The sequence below is a fragment of the Eurosta solidaginis genome, chromosome 3 (genome assembly GCF_040869045.1).
Source record: "Eurosta solidaginis isolate ZX-2024a chromosome 3, ASM4086904v1, whole genome shotgun sequence".
Taxonomy (NCBI): Eukaryota; Metazoa; Arthropoda; class Insecta; order Diptera; family Tephritidae; genus Eurosta; species Eurosta solidaginis.
Genome location: NC_090321.1, coordinates 25,144,809 through 25,166,922, shown reverse-complemented (window position 1 = coordinate 25,166,922; position 22,114 = coordinate 25,144,809). Strand labels below are relative to the sequence as shown.

The window sequence follows — 22,114 nt, the reverse complement described above, 5'->3', positions numbered from 1 at the left end:
AGGCCAACATTGTTTTTGCATTTAATGCTGCTTCTCAAATAAACGAAATCCTTCACAGTCTTGAATTTATATCCGACAACAATGACATGGCTACAAGGGCCACGATGACAGCAAATAGTTCGTCTTGTCCTCATTACCTGGCACCTTGTGATTTTTTACCGGGGATATTGGCATTCTCACTTCGCCATAGTTGGATCCCGCAGCCTGTTTTTCATCATCGTTGATCGGGACATCGGGTTGGTCATCCCCACACTCTGACGAACAGAGTTACCAGGGCGCCATTATCGTTCCTGCAGGAATCTGCCCCGGTCTTGAAACCTTCCGTCATTAAAAGACGATAAAATATGTATGGTAAACCGAAAATAATAATATTTTTTCTCGATAAATGTTCGGGGAGATAGAGCCCACTTTCTTCCAGAATGTGGTGTGCTAATGGGAACCGTAATTGGTCATCCTACACGTTTTAGACGGACTGGACTCCATGTGAATCTGATAAGGGATAACTTTTTTCTGATAAACATTTCATGGCAGAAACACAATCGAAAGGTTTGCCAAGCCACCAAATCAATTTGATGTAGTTGTTCGCCCGCTTTCACAAAAGGAAGAAAAATATACTCCGAAAATATAATTTTTACTCCGGCGTCGTCGTTTACTCTGGTAACAGTTTTAAATACTCCGAACACTGGTAGCGAAATATGAGAGAAATGTAATAAATCGAAATATTTCAAAAGCGCTACGTCATCAAACTTTTTTTTCAAATGCGATTACAAATACGACAACTCCAGAATGCTAGATCTTGGCTCATTTGTTTATGATGAAAGTGGGTAGTGGAAGTGAGAGAGAGGTAGTGTGGCGCAATCATTTCAAGGGATTGCTAATGCAACGTATAGCTTCTCCAACCCAATTATTTCCCGTTTTAAATCAGTTTAGTTTAATACTTATTGTTTTCGCTGAAAAGTTTTTTGCAGATGGCTCTAAAAGTACAAATATTTGAGATCGTCTCGCATTTGCCCACTTACTAAAGCCTTCCTCCACACGTTTCTCCCAACTCAGACGACATTTACCATGCGATACATGCCTTTAGCATCGCGGCAAGAACCATACATCTTCCGGAGAACTTGTTTCTCGATAACGCCAAGGGTCATCGTATTATCTTTCGACAGCGTCTATGACTGCGAGCTATATATCAGGGTAGTTATGATAGGACCTATAGAGTGTGACTAATAAATATGTATGTCATACAGGCGATAGTCCAAACAAGAATTGGTCCGACCTTTGCTTTGAATAAAATTCCACCAAAAAAAGCGAGCGTTCCCTCAATTTTCCGCTGCTTTATTTATATTTGTTAAGTGGGCGTGTCGCTCTAAGTAATTTTAGCGGAAGCGAATAAATAACAGCTTATTTATGTTTATTTGTGCTGTGACTTTGTTGGTTGTTGGTAAGCAGTTTTTTTTTTTAGAAAAGCTATTCTGGGCTAACTTTTTGTGGGCGCCGTGGATGTATTGCGCAAATAAGTTTCTCAAGTTTTTCTTTAATAATCGACGCTATCGTGCTTACGTTCATAATTAAGTTTGTAATGTAGGTTAGATTGCTAGCGTGAGTTCTGCTTGAGTGCTTGCACCTCTTGGAAGGTCTAGTACGTTGAGCAGTTATTTTTACTCTTGCGCGCTTTAATCATGTTTTTCCTATAACATTTTCTAACTTAAATGAAGTTTAAATAATTTTTATTTTTATTTTAATGACTTAAATTTTTTCTCTTTCCAGACTAAGCTACGAATGAGCTATAAGAACAGCGATGTAAGTACCTTTAGATTATATCTGAAATTTACAAAATTTATGCAGAAGCTTTTATGTAATAAACAAAACTATGGAGCTGCCAGCAATTCACGCTTTTCATGCTGTTGATAACGATCAATTAAGCTAACCGAGCATGTACTTCAATACAAAAAATTTACGCCCCTCTTATACACTTGACACACAAGCATTGAAACTAGTTTGTTTTGGTTCAATTTAGCCGGTGGCAAATAAACGTTAGAAATTGATTTTATTGTCGTAATTGAATTTCTGTGCGTGGCAGTTGCAAACAATTTTTATGACGTCATTTACAAAAGGAAATGTGCAGCAATATAGATCCAAATTGTTTACAAAATAGGCGAGCACTAGTGAAATGGAAAATTAAAATAAAAGGATTAAAAAAAATAACGAAAATTTCGCGCATAACAAATAACAGATATACACATTAGGGCGCTCCTTAAAAAAATCAAATAAACTTTTTTTGTGTCTAAGCCCCTTCGAACAACCATACTACGGACCCAAATTGTATATATAAAATAAGGTTAAAATCCACTAGGGTGGCCAAAAGAAATCAATTTTAGATTTTCCGCATAAAATATGCCAATAGGTTAGAAAATGATACATACAAAGTTTCAGGCCAATCCGATAATGTTAACACGTGCCTCATTGAGGTCAAAGTTAGGAAAAAACAGCGATTTTTCAGAAACAATTTTTTGTGTTTCGTCAGTAAAAGTGAAACCATTTATGCCAGGAACTTGACTTGTACGCCATTCGATAGGTAATTTTATTTGTATTGATTTTGATCTAAATAATATTTTTATAAAACGGTTATTTTTAGCAGTATTTATCAGATCAGGTCATAGTGGATATCCCTAATTTTGAACTTCCATGCAAAAGTCTATGGGCATTACAATATTCAATGGTTCAAGTTCCTGGCATAAATGGTTTCACTTTTACTGACGAAACACTAAAATTTTTTCTGGAAAATCGCTGTTTTTCCCAACTTTGACCTCAATGAGGCACGTGTTAACATTATCGGATTGGCCTGAAACTTTGCAATAATCATTTTCTGATCTATTGGCATATTTTAAGACGGTTCCCCGAAAGATGGAACAAAAATTAAAATTCACCATATACCTTGTAACCACCCTAGCGCAACACTCTACAATTACATAAACGTTTTTTATAATCACTATTTCTCTCTATTCGAAAAATCCATTTTTTTGTATACCTCCATCACTGACATTTCTCCCATTTACTCACCACTAAGTTTTATCTTTCTTTTTTCATCCATGTCTGCTCTTTATTTCTATATCTTGCTTTAATATTATACCTCTCAAATGCCCTCCTTCTCTACTTCTCATCCTCTCCTAATCTTCTTCTTTTGAAATTCTTTCCCTATCGTTCTGTCTTTGTCTTTCCCCCTTGGCTATCCATCTCTTCGTCCATGACTATTTGCCTCCCACATTTTCCTTTCCCTTCATCTCACCGTCTCTCTGTTCCTGTGCCGTTCCTTTCCCCCCATTCCTCTATATTTCCACTCCCTTTCGATCTCCCTATTAAAGTACGTATACGATTTTTTTTTAAAAGACCCAACTTTCTGAACAAAAGCTTCGCAAATATCAATATAGTCAAAAGGCTAATTATATACCAAATTCAAGCAGACCGCATCATGAATAAGATTTTTGGAATAGGTAGGTTCCTGATGGACTCCCCAGAAGAAAAACTGTCCCAAATATTAACCAGGGCAAAGAGCTATCAATGTATTAAGTTTCAAGAAAATCGCATCATAATCATAATTTTTGGGAAAGGTCGGCCCTGACTCACTTCCCGCAAGGAAAATTATAACAAATATTTATGTATTCGAAAGGGGAAATGAGTTTCAAACAAACCGCAGTATGAATAAGATTTATTGCAATATGTCGGGCTCTTGTTGCTGTTGTCGTTGTAGCGATAAAGACCTGCCCGAAGGTTTTGGGTCGATAACACGACTCTGATGGTCCCTTGCCGGATGCAGATGCGGTACGTTGCGGCGAAAAGTACCATCAAGGTATCAACCCGACCATCTTGGAAACGATTTAGTATGACCACATTAAACGTTCTAGGTCATACTGCCCACCCACCCGATAGCTCCATGAGGAAGTCGTGGTCGCCAGAGCCTCGGCTGCTAAAGAAACAGGACTCGCCACGGGTGGGTGAGGTTGACAATGGCAGAAGATATAAATTGCGCTGGCAACCCCTTGAATGGGTTGCGCTACACAATCCCTTGAATGAATTTGGTTGCTTTAGTCTGCTTTTACGACAGGCATACCTGCCGCGGGTATATTCTAAGCCTGTACTAAATTTCAAGCGAAGCTCAACATAAATTAATTTTTTTGTAAACGGTGGATTCTGGTCCACTTTTTGGAAAGAAACCCCTTTCAAATTATAAACTTATCAAAGAGTTATCCCTGTACAAAATTTCAGGCAAATTGCGCCATAAATACGTTTATTAGATTAGGTCGGGTCCTAGTATATCTCCTGGAAAGGACGGAGATAAAACATATGATGTGGTCTACGCCTTAACCGACGATATCTTCGATTAGAGGAGTACCGATTTTGGTTACATAAACTTAAATTTGTTTCGTCACAGTAATGAAATTTGAACTTTTTTCTATGTGCGCGATATATCCCCGAAGAGATTTAGACCGAGCTTCTCTTCCAATTTGCGTCGTGCTCCTTTTAATTTTTCCTACAAATTTGGTGGGACGGGACCTATATGTTTCACGCCAACTTCGAACGGCATCTGCAAGGCAGATGAGTTTTTACTGAGAAGCTTTTCATGGCAGAAATACACTCGGAGTGTTTGCCAAATCACTGCCGAGAGGCGACCACGCTTAGAAAAACTTTTTTCTAATTGAAAAACATGTTTCTAAATTTTTGATGTTGCTTTGCCCGGGACTTGAACCTGGTATCTTCGGGCTATGAAAAATTGTTTGTCAAGTTTTTAAAGACCACCCTAATATACATAGAAACCCCTTTATGTATATTTTATCGCGAAAAAATGCAATTAAATTTTTCCTAATACCCCTAGCGCAGTGCATGCAGGTGCTGCTGTTTTTTGTGCATTCAAATCGAAAGAATTTCACGAAAAGGGCTTTGATTTGAAATCCTTTAAAACAAATTATGAAAAAGAATTCAATCCCAACTGTGTGCACCCCTTCTTGTTAACATCTGAAATACAAAATTGATTAGCTTAGTTCAAATAACTGTTTTGGCCAATGCAATGCAACCCTGTTAGTCGGGTGTAGGTGTTTGTACTGCTGTTAGAATGGCACAGAAGTGCTGGTCGTTAAGCTTGCCGAGGTGAAAAGATTGAAAACGTGATTGCGTTATTATTTTTTTTCGTTTATAGAAATATTAAGCAATAAAGCAAAACGTAGAGTTACTGAATTAATGGCTTTTATCGCAATTTAGAATATTCCAACAAAATTAGTAGGAATGCTGCAAACTGAATTGAGAGATGATAGTCCAGTGCTATCTTTTTTATACCTTTCATGAACATGAAATGGTATATTAACTTTGGTCCGATGTTTGTAACGTTGAGAAATAGAAGATAGACTCACAATTAAGTATACCGAATTGATCAGGGCGACGAACTGAGTTGATATAGCCATGTCCGTATGTCCGTCTGTCTGTTTGAACGCAAACTAGTCCCTTAAATTTTGCGATATATCACTGAAATTTGGCGCAAGGATGTATTTTTGTATTGTATTAGACATTTGTCAGATTCGGTAGGATCGTATCACTATAACATATATCTCCCATACAACCGATCGTTCAGATAAGACGATTTTGGTCATTCCTGCCGCAATTTAGAAAGTATAAACGTGAAAATCGGTGATATATATTCTAATATATCATAGAAGATATCCTGAGAAAATCACTTTGATCGGAGCTATATATAGTTATATCCCATACAACCGATCGTTCAGATAGAAAGATTTTTGGCCATTTCTCCCTTAATTTCCAATATAAAAACGTTAGACTCGGTGATATTTATTCTAATGTATCATAGAAGATTTCATGAAAAAATCATTACGATCGGAGCTATATATAATATATGTCCCATACAACCGATCGTAGATAAGGGGGTTTTTTGCCATTTTTTATTTTATATTTATCTTAAAAATCATTTAGGTATGTACATCTGTTCACTATATATTTCTTATCTTATACATCCGATTATTTGAAGATTACGAACGGGATAAGATTATTGTTCAGCCCCATTCATGAAAGGTATGAAGTCCCGTCCTTACTTGTTTTTTATTAATATTACAAATGTGAGAGTTTGGATGTTGGATGTATGCTTGCTGTTGTGAATGAATCACGGCAGAACAGATTTGGATGGAACTTCACACACAGATATATTATTGTCTTGAAGAATCTTAAATCTAAAATTAACAAGTAAAGGTGTCTAAGTTCGGGTGTAACCGAGCATTATATACTCAGCGTGAGCTTCAATTGCACATTTCATTTCAGATAAATTCCTTTTCTACATAACACGTGGCACCGCCCGTTTAAAAAAAATGTCTCCCCATTTCCTCTTACAACAAAACTTTATAAGTGAGATATCATTGATTCAAACCTAGTTTTTGCTAAGTTATAGCTTATTATACTAGTCTACGACCCTTTTAAACTTATTTTATATCTAAGTTGCCGTGGTCTTTAACCGATGCCGTCCATTTTTACTGGAAATATTTTCTGCTACAGGGAAAATTTGTGTACCCAATTTTATTACGATCTGTTAATTTTTCTTCGAATTATGGCTCCCGAAACATATAAAATTGCTTGGTCATAACAGGGGCGCTGCCACGCCCATTTTTTTTAATTTGAAGATTTTCCTATTTATTGTTGTAAATCCACTTGGGAAATGAAATACCATAGATATAAAGCTCTTTTTTGCCAAGATATAGCTTATTTTATTCGTCCACCACCCTTTTAAAAATCTTTTATATAAAAGTGGGCGTGATCCTTAACCGATTTCGTTAATTTTTCTCCAATGCATTCCCTATAGTAAAGCCAATGCCGAATTTTGTTACGATAGGTTTAACGATTTTTGATTTATGATTAATAATATTTGTAAAATTGATTTTATCACAAGTGGGCGGTGCTTTTTATCAAGAGTCCCAATATCAGTCCACATGTCAAATTTCAATATTCTAAGTGTAATATTTACTAAATAATCAGGTTTTTGTGTTTTCCAAAATTTTATATATATAAAAAGTGGGCGTGGTTATCATCCGATTTCGCTCATTTTCAATACCAATCTATTTTGGGTCCCGATAAGCTCGTGTACCTAATTTGGTGAATATATCTAAATTTTTACTCAAGTTATTGTGTTAACAGACGGACGGACGGACATGGCTCAATCAATTTTTTTTTTTCGATACTGATGGTTTTGATATATGGAAGTCTATATCTATCTCTATTCCTTTATACCTGTACAACCAACCGTTACCCAATCAAAGTTAATACACTCTGTGTGCAAAGCACGCTGAGTATAAAAAGGAGCCCCAGTCCCTGGAAGGAGTTTCGTTTCAATAATTTTTTAATCGCCTTTATGCTTCCATCGCGCCAGAATATGAAATTTGACACATAAAAGGCAATAGTCTGAAAAGATCTACTGGCAATTTCTTCTTCTGTTTTTTTTAAGGTATGGGGTCCCAAGCCCCCTGGCAACACTTAAACTTTAATCACATTCAATAGTTTTAACGTAATGTATAGTGAACTGAACCACTTTATTTGATCAGAAGAGTTACATAGTACGAGTTCTAAGCAATTGTTAAAAGTTGAGTATTTCGAAATTATCACCAACTCTTTTCTCGTAGTAAATCGTTTTCAGGGTTTAAAATATCGAATAAATAATCTTGAGTTAGGGGCTAGTTTTAGAAATATTTTCGGGATCACTTCGGGACCATTTAGTGACCATTTCGATGTAATTTCGGCGTTATCTCCGGATCATTTGGGATTGTTTTCGGGGATTTTATTTGCCTGTCTATAAATCAGTTCTTTAGGTAGCTGTTTGTATTACCTTTTCCTGTCAGTTCATCAATCAATTAGTTGCGCTCTATCTTTCTATTCTCTTACTTAGAGACTTTTATTCTAGGAAGGTTTTACTATGAAGTTATAATAATTGTTCTTGTTCCAAAACAATTGCAAAATGACAGACATTTTTGCAGAAACTTCAAAAAAGCTGGTTCTTTTACAAGGTTGTGTCCTAGAAGGTCTAAGTTAAAAAAAAAAAACCTTGCCCGGCAGACTTTGTTTTGCTCTTGTTTAGAGTAATCTGCATTAGTTTTAAGACGCTTTATCCTTTTTCTTTCTGCCTTCCTACGTCTCTGTTCCTTATCCGTTTTTGGCTCCCACTTCCTCTTCCTTCCCCTACCCGTTGACTATATCCTTGAATCTTTGTTTTATTCTATCTCTGTCTCACGCTTTCCCTTTGCCTCGTTTTTCTAGCTGGCTCTACCCCCATTTGATTCAATTCAACAATGTGTTGTGATGCTGTCTTGCTCGCTGAAGGCGTGCTTGAACGTTTGGTTCACAGCGAACGCACACACAAACTGCGTTTTGCTTTAGAAAAAATTAAACTTTTGACAAAATTTTTTTAAAGTTATATTAGAAGTTAACTAGTTTTTTTTTGCATGAACAACGAAAGTAAATATTTGATACATTTTAGTCGTGTGATTTGTTTTTGATTTATAGAAACTGCAATGTTATTAATTTTTACCCTATTTTGTTAAATTGGCACCTGCCTTTTATAGATTCCTTCACATAATATCGCAATTAAACATCTCCTATAGCTAAGCTTTAGAATGTAAAAAAATCCGTTTCAAATCGAAGCTTTCTATGCAGAGTTATTTCATTAAATAGGCATTTAGCAACTTTTATTTTAAGATGTACTAAAGAAAGTGGAATGTTATTCGATCCATTTTGAATGTATATGCAGATGCGTTATATTTACCATTTCTCAATAAACGGTAGAAAGTATTCCATATAGGAACTCTCACTGGATTAATACACTAACGAATTCTGAAAAATTCCTGATAATTATACAACTCCTGCTAACGTTCCAATCGCTGCACTGTCGAATAATTAACTCCAATATTCAATATTGCAAAAAAATGTATTAGACTACTTTGGGAGTAGTACTTCACAATTACAATTATACTTCACTAATAGCGTGTTAAATCAAAGTGATTAACGATTCCTCAGCTTGCGCTGCTTTTATACTCTCGTTTACATCGTTCGCCCATTTCTTCTAAGGTCTGAACGTTTCACGAACAAGCTTTCTAGACCAGTTGTATATCATGCTTGGTTATTTAGCAATCATCATATATATTATTATACTCAGTTGAGCAGAGATCACAGAGTATATTAAGTTTGATTGGATAACGGTTGGTTGTACATATATAAAGGAATCGCGATAGATATAGACTTCCATATATCAAAATAATCAGTATCGAAAAAAATTTTGAGGTATGTTGATGAAATTTGGTATGTAGGTTCCTGAGCACTCATTTCAGATCGCTATTTAAAATGAACGATATCGGACTATAACCACGCCCACTTTTTCGATATCGAAAATTTCGAAAATCCGAAAAAGTGCGATAATTCATTACCAAAGACAGATAAAGCGATGAAACTTGGTAGGTGAGTTGAACTTATGACGAAGAATAGAAAATTAGTAAAATTTTGGACAATGGGCGTGGCACCGCCCACTTTTAAAAGAACGTAATTTAAAATTTTGCAAGCTGTAATTTGGCAGTCGTTGAAGATATCATGATGAAATTTGGCAGGAACGTTACTCCTATTACTATATGTACGCTAAATAAAAATTAGCAAAATCGGAGAAGGACCACTTTTAAAAAAAAATTTTTTTTTAAGTAAAATTTTAACAAAAAATTTAATATCTTTACAGTATATAAATAAATTATGTCAACATTCAACTCCAGTAATGATATGGTGCAACAAAATACAAAAATGAAAGAAAATTTCAAAATGGGCGTGGCTCCGCCCTTTTTTATTTAATTTGTCTAGGATACTTTTAACGCCATAAGTCGAACAAAAATTAACCAATCCTTTTGAAATTTGGTAGGGGCATAGATTTTATGACGTTAACTGTTTTCTGTGAAAATGGGCGAAATCGGTTGATGCCACGCCCAGTTTTTATACACAGTCGTCCGTCTATCCTTCCGCATGGTCGGTAACACGATAACTTGAGCAAAAATCGACATATCTTTAATGAACTTAGTTCACGTGCTTACTTGAACTCACTTTATCTTGGTATGAAAAATGAACGAAATCCGACTATGATCACGCCCACTTTTTCGATATCGAAAATTACGAAAAATGAAAAAAATGCCATAATTCTATACCAAATACGAAAAAAGGGATGAAACATGGTAAGGTAATTATATTGTTTTATTGACGCGAAATATAACTTTAGAAAAAACTTTATAAAATGGTTGTGACACCTACCATATTAAGTAGAAGAAAATGAAAAAGTTCTGCAGGGTGAAATAAAAAACCCTTAAAATCTTGGCAGGTATTACATATATAAACAAATTAGCGGTATCCAACAGATGATGTTCTGGGTCACCCTGGTCCACATTTTGGTCGATATCTGGAAAACGCCTTCACATATACAACTACCACCACTCCCTTTTAAAACTCTCATTAATACCTTTAATTTGATACCCATATCGTACAAACTCGTTCTAGAGTCACCCCTGGTCCACCTTTATGGCGATATCTCGAAAAGGCGTCCACCTATAGAACTAAGGTCCACTCCCTTTTAAAATACTCATTAACACCATTCGTTTAATGCCCATATTGTACAAACAAATTCTAGAGTCACCCCTGGTCCACCTTTATGGCGATATCTCGAAACACCTATACAAAAACCACCACTCCCTTTTAAAACCCTCATTAATACCTTTCATTTGATACCCATATCGTACAAACGCATTCCAGAGTCAACCCTGATCCACCTTTATGGCTATATCCCTAAGTGGCGTCCACCTATAGAACTATGGCCCACTCCCTCATAAAATACTCTTTAATGCCTTTCATTTGATACACATGTCATACAAACACATTCCAGGGTTTCCCTCTGTTCATTTTCCTACATGGTTATTTTCCTTTATGTTGTCACCATAGCTCTCAACTGAGTAGGTAATGTTCGGTTACACCCGAACTTAACCTTCTTTACTTGTTTTTAATTGCTGTTTTTATGTACGGGTCCCTTTTTCGCTCTTATTTGGAATCCAAATCTATAAATAAAGTTTTGTTTGTAAATATGCAGATTTGGGTTATTAGCGAGCTTTGGGAAATTTTGGTCGTAGTGCTTTTGTTTAGCTATATTTCATTAAAATAATTTGTTAAAAATAAACGACTGTGAGCACACAAAGAAATCGATTTGTATTATGGCACTATTTTGAATATTTGCACTGCATTACCGGCAGTTGCTATTGTACGCTAGATGACAGCGCAAGCTGCAAGTTTTAACTGATTGACGACAGTTGCTATTATAAGCTAGATGGCAGCGCAAGTTGTAAGTTGATAGAACAGCTGATTTCTGTTGATATTTGATAAGAGACTTTTATAATGGCTGCGCAAGATGCGCACGGGCCAGGCCCGTATATATTATTTCTAATTGCTGTTTTTATGTACGGGTCCCTTTTTCGCTCTTATTTGGAATCCAAATCTATAAATAACTTTTTGTTTGTAAATATGCAGATTTGGGCTATTAGCGAGCTTTGGGCAATTTTGGTCGTAGTGCTTTTGTTTAGCTATATTTCATTAAATTAATTTGTTAAAAATAAACGATTCTGAGCACACAAAGAAATCGATTTGTATTATGGCACTATTGTGAATATTTGCACTGCATTACCGGCATACGCTAGATGGCAGCGCAAGCTGCAAGTTTTAATTGATTGGCGACAGTTGCTGTTATAAGCTAGATGGCAGCGCAAAATTTAAGTTAATAGAACAGCTTATTTCTGTTTATATTTGATAAGAGACTTTTATATTGGCTGCGGAAGATGTGCACGGGCCAGGCTCGTATATATAGATTTCTAACTGCTGTTTTTATGTACGGGTCCCTTTTCGCTCTTATTTGGAATCCAAATCTATAAATAAAGTTTTGGTTGTAAAGATGGAGATTCGGGCTATTAGCGAGCTTTAGGCAATTTTGGTCGCAGTGCTTTTGTTTAGATATATTTTATTAAAATAATTTGTTAGTGAGCACACAAAAAAATCTATTTGTACTATGGCACTATTGTGAATATGCCCTGCATTTCCAGCAGTTGCTCCCATACGCAGCGCAAGCTGTACGTTTTAATTGACTGAAAGAACAGCTGATTTCTGTTGATATTTGATAAGTGAATTTTAGATTGCTTGCGCAAGATGCGCACGAGTCCGGCTCGTATACATGTATATCTGTATTGTATGTTTTTCTTCTAGCCATATGACTTGTTTTTTTTTTTAGTTCAGTTGTTAAAATTTATTAAACAGAATTTAACTTATTAGAAACAAATTTTCTTTTTCAACTAAAAAAATCTGACAATTTTCCATTTTCGTTTTACAAAATTTCTTATTGCTACTATATAATATTAACAATATAAAAGTACAGTAACAAAATCTAAGGTATATATCATAAGGCTATTATATAACTTATGCGTGTGTATGTGTGAGCAACAACTTCTGCTCTTAGCTGCCGGCTGTATATATGTATGTGAAATAATCTCTATGTTTCAAGCTGCTGGTTATGTGTATGGAATATTCTTCGTTGCCTTGTACATGAATGTGGCTGCTTGCTTTAATGTGTAAATGTACATAAGTGCTGCTGCTTCCTGTTTTTGTTGTTGTGATTATTTACTAACAGCATAGTGATGCTAATATTCGCCACAATACATTCATGAAAATTTTGTTTTTATTTGCTGAGAACTAAATTTAAAAAAAGCAAACACGACCATTATGCAGCAACTGAAATAAAAATAGCAGCTACCATTAAGCGGTCTCTAGTCGCTTTGTTGACTCTGTTGCCGGTGCTCGTGTGCTCGTCGAGCTTGCACGTCGTTACACTTGCTCTGGCCATAAGTAAACATCATGTTGTTGTTGGCAAGGGCTTTATTTGTTTACAAAAAAATAAATAAATAAAAAACGCGTCAACAGGCAGCAACATCAATAGCCGCCATTATTTTGCGTACCATTATAATTTACCTCATGAAAAAATGTTTGTTGATAAAAGCGCAGAATTTCAGCGTAGAAAGTTCAAATAGAAAAAAAAAAATAAAAATCGTTTGCATGAAAGATCTAAATATGTACAAGGCATTGATAAATTCATGGAAACTAGAGCTGTTGCAGGTGGAAAATGATTGCCTGCGTATTTTTCTTTTAATTAAAATTTTATTGAAAAATAAACAACGACATATGTATATTATTGATTTTGATGTCATAAAATGCTTCGCAATCAAAAGCGTAAATATTCATCGAAATTTCAATGTTTCATGCTTTATTGATGTCCGAATACTTTGCATTTCTTTTCCTCGCTTTGTTCTACTGTAATATCTGAACTATGCCCAATAATATCAAAGGCGTCTAACAAAGTAGAGGAGTGGTATATAAACAGGTCTCACTATATACATACATACATCAGTCCATGCGTGGTTCCAGGGGGGGGGGGGGGGAACTTTTTTTGTATTGACTGTAATGAAGTATATAATACTAATCTACATAGTAATTTCTTATCACAAAACGGATTTTTACTAATTTTTTAATTTTTCTTGTTTTTTTACGTTCTACGTACTTTTTTTTTTTAAATATGAATAAGAGCACAAAGGCTTCGTTTGCTAGAACATGTTCTGAGAATAAAAAAAGACGCTCCCACTCAGAAAGCGTTTCTATTGGTATCCGTATTTTAAAGCAGAGGAAAACACAGGTGCAAGAAGACCTGAAGAAGATATCTTTTAGCGCTCCCAATTTGCGTTGGTTTTCGCAAAACGAGGATAATTGACGTAACTTATCATACAACGGGCAAACATTCTAGGCTGTTAACCGCCAATTAACGAATGATGAAACCCCCCCCCCCCCCCCCCCCCCCCCCCCCCCCCCCCCCCCACTCAACCAAGCACACGCAGAATTTAAGCAAGATCCACTGTAAGAGCATGTATCCTTGATGATTGATTCATCATTTAAGCACTACGAACAAATCCGGCTTTTAAGGATATTGGAGAATGAAAAAAAGCACGGTAAGGCCCTCAGAGACATCCATCGGACTAATATGCCAGCGAGTGCCCGGTGAACCCTATTCTTAAAGTCAAATTCCTTAAACTCGCAGTTGAGGAAAGCAATCTCCCCCCACTATAGTTCAACTTTGACTGGATACTGTAACAGGTAAATCTCTTACCTATCCACAATCAAACCCGGCATAACTAATGTATGTCCTGCTTGCAACCCACATAACACCAACCATCTTTTCAATTAAAATGTGGAACCAATGCCTCTGTTGTAACTTTCAGTTTCTTTGGACTCCCGTTAGAGATTATTGATGACAATTAGTGTTTGGTCGCACCTATTACATGAAGTGAAGCAGCGCTACAACTACAACAACAACCGAAGTAGCTTCTCCTTTAAGTGGCAATATTCCTTGCACCATTTTTTCACCAAGTCACTAAAAAAAACACAAAAATCCAACCTCGATCACAAAAAGTTGGCTTAAACAAATCCTAACAAAAACTATCCCCCGCTTTATTTTATATTATTCATTGAAATATGCCACACGGGGGCGTATACTTGACGTTAATAAACTTCTAAGCGCCAAAAAGTATGCAATGTATTTAAAATAAATACGAACATACAGAGTAGGATGGGTCGAAAGGAGAAGTTGCTACTTAATTTTAAGCTGAAGTGGGAAAGGGTATTCATATATCCTTCTAATACTCCTTTAGGCGCTGAAGTCGTTTGCCAATAATTTTGGCAGATAATCGAGTTGTAGCGCCCTAAAGTATACTTCTTGTTACACCAACCGTTGATAGAATGATTATGCGAAAATAAGGACGGAAATTATAGAAATTGTCTTGTGGCAAATAAACATCTTACAATATAAAAACAATTTCGGATGTTACTCGAAGTACTTACATATATGTGACCCGGCCTATGAAAAGGTGGCTTATTACTCAAAAAAATTTGTTCCACTTTTTTTCTGTTTTCGCTCTTTTACGTGGTGAAAACTAGAAAGTCCTAACTTGCTTAGAAGTGTTCTGGAGATGATATTTTCATCCACTTCCATTTGACATTCAGCTTGAAACAATACTTGTAGTTCGTCCTCGTAATTATACCAACATCATCGAAAGAATCATCATCATTTTCTTCGTTTTCATAGAAATATGTTTGAAAAACCTCGCTAAATTCTTCTTCGACAGACATTATTCACAAGCGACGCACGTCCTACTCGTTCAGCATTGCTTTTAAATCTCAGCACTCACACGATTTTTTTTCGGTCAGAAATTGGTTTGTACTTTGCATTGAAAAAACATCGCTCTTTATATACACACACGAACTTATCTCATTTATGCCCTTTTGTCTTTTTTGGTTGCCTTTTGGGCATGATTGTTCATAATGCAAAAGAAAAACTACTAAGAAACTGAAGAAATGCATTGTTTATCTTTAACAGCTGTTTCTCGCAATTTCCTTTTTGAGTCAAAAGCCACCTTTTCATAGGCCGGGGTAACATATACAAAATAAAACTTATCACCGAGACGCCCTCAAAATAAGCTTAAAATGTAGGTGCAGCCTTTTGCAACTTTTTTTTTTTATTTTCTACACAGGCCGAACCACTCTAATACACATCAATATTCATAAGTAATACAATCGCTCTTTCAGACATGCTTGCTTTATACGTAAATTTAATATGTACATGTTTTTGTATGTACAAAAGGACCCTGGCACAATTTACATTTTCTTGTAATCACGCCAACATGAAAACACACTTTCTCTCAATTCAAAACTATGTACTGTCAACAAAACAAAAGCAAAAGGGCATAGAACTGCAAAAGCAAAAGGAAAAAAAAAACAACAACAAGGCGTCAATTTCATTAAGAATCACTGATTGTCATGCCAAAACAGTGTGCACAAAGTAAAAGCCATATAAGTAAATAAGAAATCGTCATGCTCAATACAATCTCACACACACACACACGCATATACATACTAAACCTATACATCCATACAAATGCATAATAATAATAATATGGATATTGACGTATATATGTATATCCCAGCAAAAATCGTTGGACCATGTGGTCCACTGGAGTACTTACCATTCTACTCCACTGTAATGCAGCGATGGACCAACTCATGTTTCTACACGAACATGTTGTAAGCCGATCATTGCTCGTTTTTAACGATTGTAATCACTACACGATGTTTATTGGACTGTGGGTACTCCATGGATTACTCTGATGTAATGCGGAGCTGGAGTATATGGTCCGGTCCTAGGACATCGCAATGTTAATTGGACCATATTTTTTGTATGAATTGTGGTTAATTTTGGAGCACTCGCTTGGTGCATAGCGAGTACTCCATACATGCATGCATGGAGTACTCGCGATTTTTGCAGGGATACTGAGCTTATGTGAAAGGAAAGACAAAAACAAGTAAAGGTGTCTAAGTTCGGGTGTAACCGAACATTTTATACTCAGCGTGAGCTTCAATTGTACATTTCATTTCAGATAAATTACTTTTTACATAACACGTGGCACCACCCGTTTAAAAAAATGTCTCCCCTTTTCCTCTTACAATAAAACTTGATAAGTAAAATATCATTGATACAACACAATTTTTTGCTAAATTATAGCTTATTATTCTAGTCTACGACTCCTTTAAACTTATGTTACATATATGCCGTGGTCCTTAACCGATTCCGTCCATTTTTACTAGAAATATTTCCTGCCATAGGGAAAATCTGTGTACCTAATTTTATTACGATCCGTTAATTTTTCTCGGAGTTATGGCTCCCGAAACATAGAAAATTGCTTAGTCATAAAAGGGGCGGTGCCACGCCCATTTTTTTAAATTTGAAGTTTTTCCCATTTATTGTTATAAATACACTTGGGAAATGAAATAACATTGATATAAAGCCCTTTTTTATTCGTCCACGACCCTTTTAAACATCTTTTATATAAAAGTGGGCGTGATCCTTAACCGATTTCGTTAATTTTTCTGCAAAGCATTCCTTATAGTGAAGGCAACCTCTCTGCCGAATTTTGTTACTATAGGTTTAACGAGTTTTGATTTATGATTAATAATATTTGTAAAATTGATTTTATCACAAGTGGGCCCATTTAAAAAATTTTTCCAAATTTTTGTCAAGAGTCTCAATATCAGTCCACATGACAAATTTCAGCAATCTAGGTGTATTATTTACTAAATAATCAGGTTTTTTGTGTTTTCCAAAATGTTATATATATAAAAAGTGGGCGTGGTTATCATCCGATTTCGCTCATTTTCAATACCCATCTATTCTGGGTCCAGATAAGCTCGTGTACCAAATTTGGTGAAGACACCTCAATATTTACTCAAGTTATCGCGCTAACGAACGGACGGGCGGACGGACATGGCTCAATCAAATTTTTTTTCGATACTGATGATTTTGGTATGTGGAAATCTATATCTATCTCTATTCCTTTATACCTGTACAACCAACCGTTACCCAATCAAAGTTAATATACTCTGTGTGCAAAGCGCTCTGGGTATAACAAAAGCATTGACTTGAAAAATGGTTTCTGCAGCCCGCTGTTAGCTTAATTTGTTGGCTGGCGTGTAAACAGAAGCTTTCCTCCTCTAAAAAATACAAAATATTTGTGTAAAATTACCGAAAAATGATGGCGAACTTTTGCAACAATTTCTATTTTTAGCCTTCAATTTGTTATTTCTATTATATGTATTTGCATTTTATATTGTTTGTGTTCTACATAATAGAAGAGTCCTTTATCGGCCACCTCCCTGTCCTTTGTGCCACCAACTTTCACACTCCACCAACATTTTTTTTTGCTTCTCAACTTTTCTGCTTTTTTCGCTCCAACAAAACACCTGCCTGTTTACGACCATAACCATTAGTGTTCAAATCGCCCTTTCGGCACTAGGTACCAAGCCATTTAAGTGAAATATATATTTTTGTATATATTAGGGTGATATGTGAAATTTTATGAGGGTATTAATCGACGGCGGAGGTGAATATCACACTTTCTGGCCTCCAGATTCGAAAAGAGCATATCTCTGATTTTTTTTACATGTTTTGTTCGTTTTTGATTCAAACCTTGATAAAATTGGGCTTTTTTAAAACTAAGTCTGATTAAGAGTGAAATAGTCAGGTTGACAGCCAATGCAGAGCAGACGGATATGGTATTGTTTACTAAAAGGTACAAGATCCCAAATTGGACCAGGCCTATGTTGGGAGAGTTGACCCTACAAAAGAAACCTTGCACAAAATATCGAGGTATCATTCTAGACAGTAAGTTTCCGTGGAAGCTCAACGTGGAGGAGAGAGTGAAGAAGGCCTCGATGGCACTTTATACATACATGTAAAAGAATGCTGGCGTGTTTATCGCCCTCTCTTTCTCATTGGGTTTTTACAGCGATTGTAAATCCTATCCTATACTATGGACTTCTTGAAAAAAAAAAAAACTTAAAAACCCTATCAAAAACCAGGACATATGTTATAAAATAACTCCGTCCTCTTGGCAAATACTAGAAGCTTCCTAGGACTTAAGCCACTTGCTGCTTCTAGATCTGACAGCTGTATCACTCCTAATAGCTGGAGTCTTAGCCTGGCAAGTACAGGGCACGAGCACAGAGCGTGTTCGATCGTTTCCTCCTACATCTGCTATCACTGACCAAGCCTAATTTGTGACGCCAGAAGGCAGTGTCCAGTCAGAATACCCGTCATGAGTCTACAGTCCTCTCTTTTTAATGATAGAAGCAACTTTGTCTTAGTCTAAGGTTGTAAGACCTACACATAATCTTCGACACTTTACAGCCCCCTCTTGAACCCACGCCTTTCCCGCTTGGTCGATCATGTGCCCCTCTCTCCTTCGCTTAATCTCGCCCAGTCTGATTGGGACGTCTAAGGAGCAAGCTTCAAGGGATGCGCCCTTTTTAGCTAGTTCATCCGCTTTTTCATTTCCATCTATTCCCATGTGCCCTGGGGCTCAATATAGATGTATGGGGAGGGTTAACCGAGAAGCAATTGCGATCGAGAATGGTATGGGACTGCATCATCTCGCTTGTGATTATATCGAACAATTTTAAGAATAGGATAAATATAAATATAATGCCAGTCTCAAGAGGTATCCCAGGCAACTGTCACGCAGATCTCTTAGCCTATATGGCTACAACTGAACCAGACTTTGAGGGTTTTAAGAAATTTGGAGTTAAGCGGCTACATGTGGCCTTGAAGTTAGCTTAGATTAACGCTGGACAGGCACCACCGCAAGCATAATATCCGCTTCACCAAGTTTTATAGTTCCTGCTGAATTTATGATTGCGGGGTACTGATTTCCTTTCTTTGGCTGGAAGTAGATAGCAGGCGGTTTGTCTAATTTTTTGGGTTTATCTAGGCTAGCGGTTTTGAAAAAAGTTACAAAGTTCGAAAAAACGTGCACCCTAATACATATGAATTCGCAAACATCGAAAGATCCTTGGAGTGTTGACAGCAGTGTGCATGTTTGAAGGCGATAAAAGCCAACAACTTCTCGCTTTCCATTAAGGGAAATTTCTTGTTTCTATTAAAGTGTGCATTGTTTTATGATATTTTTTTGTTCCTATATTTTATTTTTGCCTATCTTGTTATTAAACTTTCCTTTATAGCTACTTTTAAATTTTTGTTTTATTTGTTTAGTCTAAATTTAATTTTAAAACTTTTCCTTTCATTGGTAAACTTTGTTTGTTTTTGAACTTTTTTAATTTGTTGCTATTTGCATTTCGTTTTTCATCGGTATTTCATTTTGTATAGTTTTTTTTAAGGACATGTAGGACAGACAGTTGAATACTTATAGAGTGGTTTTGGTGTAAATTTTGGTTAATGACTTACAAACTTATACTTTTGTGTTATCGTTGGAGATATTCAAAATGTGTTTATTATTTGGATAACTTTATCGGCATCCTTGTAAAGTTGTTGCTTAAAACGAGTTAGCTGAAATTTCTGGCAAATTTTTATTCATCGCCAATAGCTGTTGAATCAACATCGCACAAATTGTTGTTTCTGAATTAATTGTTGATTATGAATTGACCGTTTAACAGTCAAATCAATAGATAAAGATTTTTATTATGAGTATGTTCTGTTAGTTCTGTTAGCTTAACAATTTATGCTGCCGCCTTAAAAATACCAATGACAACTGTTAAAAAAACATAACCATGGTCATATGAGTAAAGTAGTGAGCGCCGTGGTGTAAATTTCTCTTTAAAATAAGCTGACACGTTTGCAGTTGTTCGCTGTTAAATTTAAAAACTTGTACAAGAAGCAAAACATATTTATTTCATACCAAAATTTCACTAAAATGTCAAACCAATATTAAAACTATAAAACATTATTGGGACATATTAAAACTTTACAAGCACAATAATGCATAAAATTTTCATGAAAACTCAAAATGAGCTACAGACCATATAGTGGCCAATGTTGGCATCACTATGCTGTTAGTAAATAATCACAACAACAAAAGCAGCAAGCAGCCACACCTATGTACATGTATACATTAAAGCAAGCAGCCACACTTATGTACAAGGAAACGAAGCATATTCCATACATAAAACCAGCAGATTGGAGCAGAAGGATTATTCCACATACATATATGTGACCCGGCCTATGAAAAGGTGGCTTATGACTCAAAAAAGAAATTGCGAGAAACAACTGTTGAAGATAAACAGTGCATTTCTTCATTTCTTAGTAGTTTTCTTTTTTTTTGAGTCATAAGCTACCTTTTCATAGGCCGGGTCACATATATATCCGGCAGCTAAGAGCAGAAGTTGTTACTCACACATACACACGCATATGGCTAGAAGAAAAACATAAACTACAGATATACGTGTGTATAGCTAAATAACCAACCATGAGACACAACTGTTCTAGAAGGCATGTGCGTGAAACGTCTAGACCTAAGGAGAAATGGGCGAACGTGGTAACCGAGAGTATAAAAGCTGAGGAATAACGAATCAGTTTGACTAAAACACGCTCTTAGTGAAGTATAATTGTACTACTCCCGAAGTAGGCTAAATAAAGACCATTTTGCAATACTGAATATTGGAGTTATTTATTCGATAGTTCAGCGATTCGACCGTTAGCAGAAGGTGCATAATTATCAGGAACTGTCCGAAACTCGTTACAATATAAAGAAAAACAAGTAAGGAAGGCTAAGTTCGGTTGTAACCGAACATTACATACTCAGCTGCCAAATTACAGCTTGCGAAACTTTTAAATTACCTTCTTTTAAAAGTGGGCAGTATTGTTCAAAATTTTACTAATTTTCTATTCTGGGTCATAAGTTCAACCCACCTACCAAGTTTCATCGCTTTATCCGTCTTTGGTAATGAATTATCGCATTTTTTGGGTTTTTCGAAATTTTCGATATCGAAAAAGTGGGCGTGGTTATAGTCCGATTTCGTTCATTTTAAATTGTGATCTGAGATGAGTGCTCAGGAACTTTCATACCAACTTTCATTAAGATACCTCAAAATTTACTCAAGTTATCGTGTATACGGACGGACAGACGGACGGGCATGGCTAAATTAATTTATTAATTTGTTTTTTCGCCCAGATCATTATACTCAGCTGAGCAGAGCTCACATAGTATATGTATTAACTTTGTTCGCATAACGGTAATCCGTAACGGCATAAACTAATCGAGATAGATATAGACTTCTATATATCTAAATGATCTGGGCGAAAAAAGAAATTTATTTAGCCGTCCGTCCGTAAACACGATAACTTGAGTAAATTTTGAGGTATCTTGATGAAATTTGGTATGAAGGTTCCTGGGCACTCATTTCAGATCGCTATTTAAAATGAACGAAATCGGACTATAACCACGCCCACTTTTTCGATATCGAAAATTTCGAAAAACCGAAAAAGTGCGATAATTCATTACCAAATACGGATAAAGCGATGAAACTTAGTAGGTGGGTTGACCTTATGACGTAGAATATAAAATTAGTAAAATTTTGGACAATGGGCGTGGCACCGCCCACTTTTGAAAGAAGGTAATTTAAAAGTTTTGCA

General features: G+C 36.0%; 1 protein-coding gene across 5 annotated transcripts in view; it reads left to right on the top strand.

Moving 5' to 3' along the window:
* bin3 (bicoid-interacting protein 3) overlaps positions 1 to 22,114 on the top strand; it is a 305,604-nt gene that overhangs the window by 182,450 nt on the left and 101,040 nt on the right. For all 5 annotated transcript variants that reach the window (XM_067771262.1, XM_067771261.1, XM_067771260.1 and 2 more), the window contains exon 4: positions 1,765 to 1,797. The gene's annotated coding sequence lies outside the window, so the exon portion shown is untranslated. The remainder of the gene's footprint in view (positions 1 to 1,764; positions 1,798 to 22,114) is intronic.